Source organism: Stenella coeruleoalba, assembly GCF_951394435.1.
Source record: "Stenella coeruleoalba genome assembly, chromosome: 5".
Classification (NCBI taxonomy): Eukaryota; Metazoa; Chordata; class Mammalia; order Artiodactyla; family Delphinidae; genus Stenella; species Stenella coeruleoalba.
This window is the reverse complement of record NC_137150.1, coordinates 60,705,284-60,714,208: the sequence shown is the minus strand read 5'-3', so window position 1 is coordinate 60,714,208 and position 8,925 is coordinate 60,705,284.

Sequence of the window (8,925 nt, the reverse complement as noted above, 5' to 3'; positions counted from 1 at the left end):
GCATGCATGGCCAGTGAGACCCCCACTCACTACTTTTACCCTCCATCTCCATTGCCCAAATGGCATGCTGGCCCACTGCTGCTCCTGCTGCCACCAATGTACTGGGTCCTCAGCTTCCTCTGAGGTTCCAGTCCACCCACATTCGGGTACAAGGTGGATGGATCTCTCAGGTAGCCTGGTGTGCTGTGTAGAGGTACTTTTTCTGGATTATGGATGTCCAGTTAGATGTAAGTCAAAGGGGAGAGGAGATGCTGCCATGAGGCTGACATCACCCCTCCTGATTTGCTAAAACTTTATTGAGGATTTTACATCTATGTTCATGAGAGATATTGGTCTGTAGTTTTCTTTTTTCTATAATGTGTATAATGTCTTTATCTGGCATTGGTATTAGGGTAATGGTGGGCTCAAAGAATGTGTTAGGACGTATTTCCCCTGCTTCTATTTTCTAAAGTAGATTGCAGAGAATTGGTGTAATTTCCTCCTTAAATGTTTGGTAGAATTTACAGGTGAAACCGTCTAACCTTGCTGCTGTTTTAGAAGCTTATTAATGTTTGATTCACTTTCTTTAGTAGATATGGGCCTATTCAGATTGTTTATCTCTTCTTATGTGAGTATTGGGCAACTGTGTCTTTTTTTTTCTTTTAACATCTTCATTGGAGTATAATTGCTTTAAAATGTTGTTAGTTTCTGCTGTATAACAAAGTGAATCAGCTATATGTATACAAATATCCCCATATCCCCTCCCTCTGCATCTCCCTCCCACCCTCCCTTTACCACCCTTCCAGGTGGTCACAAAGCACCAAGCTGATCCCCCTGCGCTATGAAGCTGCTTCCCATTAGCTATCTATTTTACATTTGGTAGTGTATATATGTCAATGCTACACTCTCACTTCATCCCAGCTTCCCCCCCTCACCCGTGACCTCAAATCCGTTCTCTATGTCTGCGTCTTTATTCCTGTCCTGCCCCTAGGTTCATCAGAACCATTTTTTTTAAAGATTCCATATATATGTGTTAGCATACAGTATTTGTTTTCCTCTTTCTGACTTACTTCACTCTGTATGACAGACACTAGGTCTATCCACCTCATTACAAATAACTCAATTTGGTTTCTTTTTCTGGCTGAGTAATATTCCATTGTATATACGTGTCACATCTTCTATATCCATTCATCTGTCAGTGGACACTTAGGTTGCTTCCATGTCATGGCTATTGTAAATAGAGCTGCAATGAACATTGTCTCTTTTTGAATTATGGTTTTAACAGGGTATATGCCCAGTGGTGGGATTGCTGGGTCATATGGTAGTTCTATTTTTAGTTTTTAACCTCCATACTGTTCTCCATAGTGGCTGTATCAATTTACATTTCCACTAACAGTGCAAGAGGGTTCCCTTTTCTCCATAACCTCTCCAGCATTTATTGTTTGTAGATGTTTTGATGATGGCCATTCTGACCAGTGTGAGGTGATTGATACTTCACTGTAGTTTTGATTTGCATTTCTCTAATGATTAGTGGTGTTGAGCACCCTTTCAAGTGTTTGTTGGTAATCTGTATATCTTCTTTGGAGAAATGTCTATTTAGGTCTTCTGCCCATTTTCGGATTGGGTTGTTTGGTTTTTTTGATATTGAGCCGCATGAGCTGCTTGTATATTTTGGTGACTAATCCTTTGTCAGTTGCTTCATTTACAAATATTTTCTCCCATTCTGAGGGTTGTCTTTTCATCTTATTTATAGTTTCCTTTGCTGTGCAAAAGCTTTTAAGTGTCATTAGGTCCCATTTGTTTATTTTTATTTCCATTTCTCTAAGAGGTGGGTCAAAAAGGATCTTGCTGTGATTTATGTCATAGAGTGTTCTGCCTATGCTTTCCTCTAAGAGTTTTATAGTGTCTGGCCTTACGTTTAGGTCTTTAATCCTAAATAAATTTTGAATTTATTTTTGTGTATGGTGTTAGGGAGTGTTCTAATTTCATACTTTTACATGTAGCTGTCTAGTTTCCCCAGCACCACTTATTGAAGAGGCTGTTTTTCTCCATTGTATATTCTTGTCTCCTTTATCAACGATAAGGTGACCATATGTGTGTGGGTTTATCTCTGTGCTTTCTATCCTGTTCCATTGATCTCTGTTTCTGTTTTTGTGCCAGTACCATACTGTCTTGATTACTGTAGCTTTGTAGTATAGTCTGAAGTCAGGTTGCCTAATTCCTCCAGCTCCGTTTTTGTTTCTCAAGATTGCTTTGGCTATTCGGGGTCTTTTGTGTTTCCATACAAATTGTGCAAGTTTTTGTTCTAGTTCTGTGAAAAATGCCATTGGTAGTTTGATAGGGATTGCACTGAATCTCTAGATTGCTTTGGGTAGTAAAATCATTTTCACAACATTGATTCTTCCAATCCAAGAACATGGTATATCTCTCCATCTGTTTCTCTCATCTTTAATTTCTTTCATCAGTGTCTTATAGTTTTCTGCATACAAGTCTTTTGACTCCTTAGGAAGGTTTATTGCTATGTATTTTATTCTTTTTGTTGCAGTGGTGAATGAGATTGTTTCCTTAATTTCTCTTTCAGATTTTTCGTTGTTAGTGTATAGGAATGCAAGAGATTTCTGTGCATTAATTTTGTATCCTGCTACTTTACCAAATTCATTAATTAGCTCTAGTAGTTTTCTGGTAGCATCTTTAGGATTCTCTATGTATAGTATCATGTCATCTGCAAACAGTGACAGTTTTACTTCTTTTCCAATTTGGATTCCTTTTATTTCTTTTTTGTCTCTGATTGCTGTGGCTAAAACGTCCAAAACTATGTTGAATAATAGTGGTGAGAGTGGGCAAACTTGTCCTGTTCCTGATCTTAGTGGAAATGATTTCATTTTTTTCACCACTGAGAACGATGTTGGCTGTGGGTTTGTCATATATGGCCTTTATTATGTTGAGATAGGTTCCCTCTGTGCCTACTTTCTGGAGAGTTTTTATCATAAATGGGTGTTGAATTTTGTCAAAAGCTTTTTCTGCATTGATTGACATTATCATATAGTTTTTATCCTTCAGTTTGTTAATATGGAGTATCATGTTGATCGATTTGTGTATATTGAACAATTCTTGCATCCCTGGAATAAATCCCACTTGATCATGGTGTATGATCCTGTTAATTTGCTGTTGGATTCTGTTTGGTAGTATTTTGTTGAGTATTTTTGCATCTATGTTCATCAGTGATATTGGCCTTTAGTTTTCTTTTTTTGTGACATCTTTGTCTGGTTTTGGTATCAGGGTGATGGTGGCCTCGTAGAACAAGTTTGGGAGTGTTCCTCTGCTACATTTTGGAAGAGTTTGGGAATGATAGGTGTTAGCTCTTCTCTAAATGTTTGGTAGAATTCGCCTGTGAATCCATCTGGTCCTGGGCTTTTCTTTGTTGGAAGATTTTTAATCACAGTTTCAAATTCAGTGCTTGTGATTGGTCTCTTCATATTTTCTATTTCTTCCTGGTTCAGTCTCGGAAGATTGTGCTTTTCTAAGAATTTGTTTCTTCCAGGTTGTCCATTTTACTGGCATATAGTTGCTTGTAGTAATCGCTCATGGTCCTTTGTATTTCTGCAGTGTCAGTTGTTATTTCTCCTTTTACATTTCTAATTCTGTTGATTTGAGTCTTCTACCTGTTTTTCCTGATGAGTTTGGCTAATTGTTTATCAATTTTGTTTATCTTCTCAAAGAACCAGGTTTTAGTTTTTTGATCTTTGCTATCGTTTTCTTCATTTCTTTTTCATTTATTTCTGATCTGATCTTTATTTCTTTCCTTCTGTTTTTTGTGGGTTTTTTTTGCGGTACACAGGCCTCTCACCGCTGTGGCCTCTCCCGTTGTGGAGCACAGGCTCCAGACGCACAGGCTTAGCGGCCGTGGCTCACGGGCTCAGCTGCTCCACAGCATGTGGGATCTTCCCGGACCGGGGCACGAACCCGTGTCCCCTGCATCGGCAGGCAGACTCTCAACCACTGCGCTGCCAAGGAAGCCCTCCTTCTGCTAACTTTTTGTTGTTGTTCTAATTGCTTTAGCTGTAAATTTAGGTTGCTTACTTGAGATTTTTCTTGTTTACTGAGGTAGGATTGTATTGCTATAAACTTCCCTCTTAGAACTGCTTTTGCTGCATTCCATCGATTTGGGGTCATTGTGTTTTCATTGTCATCTTTTTCTAGGTATGTTTTGATTTCCTCTTTGGTTTCTTTAGTGTGATCTCTTGGTTATTTAGTAGTGTACTGTTTAGCCTCCATGTGTTTGTATATTTTACAGTTTTTTTTTCCTGTAATGGATATCTAGTCTCATAGCGTTTTGGTCGGAAAAGATACTTGATACGATTTCAATTTTCTTAAATTTACTGAGGCTTGATTTGTGACACGAGATATGATCTATTTTGGAGAATGTTCCATGAGCACTTGAGAAGAAAGTGTATTCTGTTGTTTTTGGATGGAAATGTCCTATAAATATCCATTAAGTCCATCTTGTCTAATGTGTCATTTAAAGCTTGTGTTTCCTTATTTATTTTCATTTTGGATGATCTGTCCATTGGTGAAAGTGGGGTGTTAAAGTCCCTTACTATAACTGTGTTACTGTCGATTTCCCCTTTAATGGCTGTTAGCATTTGTCTTATGTATTGAGTGAGGTGCTCCTATGTTGGGTGCATAAATATTTACAGTTGTTATATTTTGATCATTATGTAGTATCCTTCTTTGTCTCTTGTAATAGTCTTTATTTTAAAGTCTATTATTTCTAATATGAGAATTGCTACTCCAGCTTTCTTTTGATTTCCATTTGCATGGAATATGTTTTTCTATCCCCTTACTTTCAGTCCGTATGTGTCCCTAGGTCTGAAGTGGGTCTCTTGTAGACAGCATATATACAGGTCTTGTTTCTGTATCCATTCAGCCAGTCTATGTCTTTTGGTTGGAGCATTTAATCCATTTACATTTAAGGTAATTATCAGTATGTATGTTCCTATTGTCGCTTTCTTAATTGTTTTGGGTTTGTTATTGTAGGTCTTTTCCTTCTCTTGTGCTTCCTGCCTAGAGAAGTTCCTTTAGCATTTGTTGTAAAGCTGGTTTGGTGGTGCTGAATTCTCGTAACTTTTGCTTGTCTGTAAACGTTTTAATTTCTCCATTGAATCTGAATTAGATCCTTGCTGGGTAGAGTAATATTGGTTGCAAGTGTTTTCCTTTCATCTCTTTAAATATGTCCTGTTGCTCCCTTCTTGCTTGCAGAGTGTTTGCTGGAAGATCGGCTGTTAACCTTATGGGGATTCCCTTGTATGTTATTTGTTGCTTTTTCCTGCTGCTTTTAATATTTTTTCTTTGTATTTAATTTTTGATAATTTGATATGTGTCTTGGTGTGTTTCTCTTTGGGTTCATCCTGTATGGGACTCTCTGTGCTTCCTGGACTTGATTGACTATTTTCTTTCCATATTAGGGAAGTTTTCAACTATAATCTCTTCAAATATTTTCTCAGACACTTTCTTTTCTTCTTCTTCTTCTGGGACCCCCATAATTTGAATGTTGGTGCGTTTAATGTTGTCCCAGAGGTCTCTGAGACTGTCTTCAATTCTTTTCATTCTTTTTTCTTTATTCAGTTCTGTGGTAGTCATTTCCACTATTTTATCTTCCAGGTCACTTATCCGTTCTTCTGCTATTGATTCCTTCTAGAGAATTTTTAATTTCATTTATTGTGTTGTTCATCATTGGTTTTTTTTTGCTCTTTAGTTCTTCTAGGTCCTTGTTAAACGTTTCTTGTATTTTCTCCACTCTATTTCCAAGATTTTGGATCATATTTACTATCATTATGCTGAATTCTTTTTCAGGTACACTGCCTATTTCTTCTTCATTTGTTTGGTCTGGTGTGATTTTACCTTGCTCCTTCATCTGCTGCATATTTCTTTCTTCTCATTTTGTTTAACTTACTGTTTGGGGTCGCCTTTTCGCAGGCTGCTGGTTCATAGTTCCCTTGTTTTTGCTGTCTGCCCCCAGTGGATGTGGTTGGTTCAGTGGCTTGTGTAGGCTTCCTGGTGGAGGGGACTGGTGCCTGTGTTCTGGTGGGTGGGGCTGGATCTTGTCTTTCTGGTGGGCAGGGCAGGTCTGTGAACTTAGTATGATTTTAGGCAGCCTCTCTGATAATGGGTGGGGTTGTGTTCCTCTTTCTAATTGTTTGGCATGGGGTATCCAGCACTGGAGCTCGCTGGCCATTGGGTGGAGCTGGGTCTTACTGCCAAGATGGAGATCTCTGGGAGAGCTCTCAACGATTGATATTACGTGGGGCCGGGAGGTCTCTGGTGGTCCAATGTCCTGAACTCCACTCTCCCACCTCAGAGGCTCAGGCCTGGCACCAGGCTGGAGCACTAAGACCCTGTCAGCCACATGGCCAGGTACGTGGGGATTTTCTTGCCTTTTGGGAAGTCTGAGGTCTTCTGCCAGCGTTCAGTAGGTGTTCTGTAGTTGTTTCACATGTAGATGTATTTTTGATGTATTTGTGGGGAGGAAGGTGATCTCCATGTCTTACTCCTCTGCCATCTTGTAGGTTCCCTGACAATTGTGTATTTAAAGGAATTGGTCTGTTTATTCTAGGTAATCACATTTGTGGCCATAGAGTTGTTCAGAATCTTCCTTTATTATCCTTTTAATGTCTTTGGGATCTGTAGTGATGTCTCCTCTTTCAGTTCTGATATTAGTATTTGTTTCCCTTCCTTTTTTCCTCAGCCTGGCTAGAGATTTATCAATTTTATTGCTTCCTTCAAAGAACCAGATTTTGGTTTCACTCATTTTCTCTATTGATATCCTGTTTTCAATTTCATTAATTTCTGCTGTAGTTCTTACTATGTCTTTTCTTCTGCTGACTTTGGATATAATTTGCCCTTCTCTTTCTGGTTTCCTAAAGTGGATATTTAGTTATTAATTTTGTATCTTTTCTAAAATATACATTTAATGTTATAAATTTCCTTCTAAACACTGCTTTTGCTGCATCTCACAAATTTTGGTAAGTTGTGTTTTCATTTAGTTCAAAATATTTTAAAAATTTCTCTTTGAGGAGATTTCTTCTTTGACCCTTGTGTTTTTTAGAAGTATTGCTTAATCTCCATGTATTTTAGAATTTTCCAGTTACCTTCTTGTTACTTATTTCTAGTTTAATTGTACTGTGGTCTGAGAGCAGATATTGCATAATTTCTATTCTTTTAAAGGTGTGTTTTATGTCCCAGATGTGGTCTATCTTGGTGAATGTTTAATGTGAGCTTGAGAAGACTTTGTATTCTGTTGTTGGATAAAGCAGTCTATAGATGTCCATTTTATCCAGTCGATTGATGATGTTGTTTAGTCCAACTATATCCTGAGTTTTGGCTTGGATCTGTCCACTTCTGATCAGGGTTGTTGAAATCTCCAAGTCTGACAGTGAATTTATGTATTTCTATTAGTTTTTGCTTCACATAGTTTGATGCTGTTTTGAGGCACATGCACATTAAATTTGTTATATCTTCTTTTATATCTTCATAAAGTTGTTGTATCTTCCCTTTGTCATTATCTAGTGCCCTTATTACTGAAAATGTTCCTTGCTTTGAAATCTGCTCTTCTTGAAAATTATATAGTTGCTCTTGCTTTCTTTCGATTAGCATTAGTGTGGTGTATTTCTCCCTATCCATTTATTTTTTTTTAAAGATTTTTCGGTGTGGACCAGGACCATTTTTAAAATCTTTATTGATTTGTTACAATATTGCTTTTATGTTTTGTTTTTTTGGCCCTGAGGCATATGGAATCTTAGCTCCATGACCAGGGATCAAACCTGCACCCCCTGCATTGGAAGGCAAAGTCTTAACCGCTGGACCACTGGGAAGTCCCTCCATCTATTTACATTTAATCTATATGTCTTTATATTTAAAATGGGTTTCTTGTAGATAACATATTGTTTATTTGGTCATGTTTTTAGATCCACTCTAATGATCTCTATTTTTAAATAGGTACATTTAAATAACATACTGATTAAATAACATTACTGATACATTTCTATTACTATCTATGATATGCATTACTGTTTCTATTTGTTGCCCTTGTTCTATTTTTGTCTTTGATTCTTTTTCTGGCTTTTGTAGTTTTAATAGCATTTTCTATGATTCCATTTCTCTCCTTTCTTAGCATATTAGTTATACTTTATTTCCCACCTTGTTTTTAGTGGGTGCCCTAGAATTTGTATATACAATTATAGCTAATCCAATTCTGTCAAATAACACATCACAGGTAGTGTACCTTATAGTAATAAAATAATCCTAAATCCTTCTTCCCATTCTTTGTATCACTGCTGTTATTCATTTCACTTATATATAAGCATATACATTAGCATACATATTCATAACACAAATACCTAAGCATACATAATCGAATACATTGTTGGCATTTGGAAGAAACTGTTATCTGTTAGATCAACTAAAAATAAAAGCTTTTATTTTACCTTCAGTTATTCCTTCTTCATTGCTCTTCCTTATTTTATATAGATCTGCGTTTTTGACCTATATTACATTCATTCTCTTTAAAGAACTTTTAACATTTCTTGTATGGTGAGTGTACTGGCAACAAATTCCATCAGTTTTTGTTTGAGAAAGTGTTTATTTCTTTAGTTTGTTTTGAAAGAACAGTTTTGCAGAGTACAGATATCTATGTTGGTGATATTTTTTTCTCAAAAATTTAAATAGTTCACTCCATTTTTTTCTTGCTCACATGGCTTCTGAGAAGTTAGATGTGATACTTATCTTTGTTCTTCTGTAGATAAAATGTTTCTTACCTCTGGCTTCCTTCAGATTAGCTTGGTGATCTCTGAGTTTCCTGGATCTGTGGTTTGGTGTCTGACATTAACTTGGGGGAAATCTGTTGTTGTTTGAAATATTTCATCTTTTCCTTTATTTCTTTTATTGATA